Source organism: Tupaia chinensis, unplaced genomic scaffold (genome assembly GCF_000334495.1).
Source record: "Tupaia chinensis unplaced genomic scaffold, TupChi_1.0 Scaffold143572_1, whole genome shotgun sequence".
NCBI lineage: Eukaryota > Metazoa > Chordata > Mammalia > Scandentia > Tupaiidae > Tupaia > Tupaia belangeri.
In genome coordinates, this window is record NW_006203417.1 from 293,358 (window position 1) to 294,777 (window position 1,420).

General features: G+C 40.9%; 1 pseudogene; it reads right to left on the reverse strand.

Annotated features, from left to right (window-relative positions):
• Positions 1-237: 237 nt before the first annotated feature.
• On the reverse strand, positions 238-1,028 carry LOC102487105 (40S ribosomal protein S3a pseudogene; annotated as a pseudogene).
• Between the last annotated feature and the right edge of the window lie 392 nt (positions 1,029-1,420).

Here is a 1,420-nt window from a genome sequence, read left to right on the forward strand (position 1 = left end):
CTTTCCACAGATGCACACTGAGGCTCATGTTTCCTGCCCTCAGGGTTCTCTTGCTCCTGCTATTGCATGTATTTTCCCCCCTTTTCAACTATTTAATAAAACTCATACAGGTCAAAAAACTTCATTATCAAATGAGAGTATCTGATTCACCAGGCTTTCAGGTTATTTAAAAAGAATGTTCAGATGGAAACTGTCACAAATAGGACTTTTTATTTGTCACTATTAAAAGTTTGAACTTTAAACAGATTCTTGGACTGGTGGTTCATATCCATCAGCTCGTTCAAGTCTGGCGCCCATCTCATCCGCAGTACCTTTTCCAGAGCTACCACCTTCACCATGAAGCTCCATGAGTTTCCCAATTCAAACTTGGGCTTCTTCAGCATTTTTACCTTTCTGATGAAGACATCATGGAGAGGATAACTGGATTGGCAAGCTTTTTCTATGTCTTTTCCAATGCTGTCTGGAATCAGTTTATTGACCACTTCTTTCAAGTCATTTGTCTGCACCTCCCAGGTCATGATTTCCGTCATCTTCTGGACTTGGCAAATCTGCTGATGCTGGGCATAAGAGGTCTTCCATATCTGATTTTTCTGTTTTTTAGTAAACCCAATGCAGAAGAGCCGAAGAAAATAACCATCAGTAGTCTTGACATCAACATGAGCTTCAGTCATGGTCTGCCATTTTTTGACCATGAAACACATTTTGTCATGGGTGAGATCCATGCCATGGAAGTTAGTCAGGCAGTTTTTGCCCTGAACATCCTCAGTAATTAGCTTGAATTTCCTAAATGCGACTTCGTCATTCTGCAGATCTGTAAGGCTCACTTCAAACACAGAGCCCTTAAGGCTGTCAGATGCAATTTTGGTTCCTTGAGTCCTGGTAACCAGTGTCTTCCCAATATTTCTAATGTTGAACATAGTAGGAGCTTTCATGTCATACCAATCTTTTTTAGAAAATGGATCAACCACTTTCTTCTTGGCTCTCTTTTTGCCACCTTTCTTAAGGTTCTTATTCTTGCCAACCACCATGGTGCTACTCAGAGAGCCAAAAGGCACCCTTGCTATTGCATGTTTAAATTCTTAATAAATTTTGAACTTTCAAAAATGCAAGGAAACTAAACAACATGCTCCTAAATGATTTCCAAACTCCTGGAGAAATTAAAAATAAAATTTTAGGCCAGCAGGTGGCATGAAATTTAAGGCATCTATATTCTGCATGGCTGACTGAGTGATTTGAGTACTGGACCCAGCAGCTTGAGAATCACACTAAGCGCATGTGCATGAATGCTCGAAATCCCAAGAGGAGAATGAAAGAGAAGAGATTGTGTCATGGCCACCCCTTCTGGGGGGGGGGCGTTCTTTTCTTATTTTTCTCTATCTCTCTGTCTCTCTCTCTCTCTCTGGTGAATGCACACACCCTA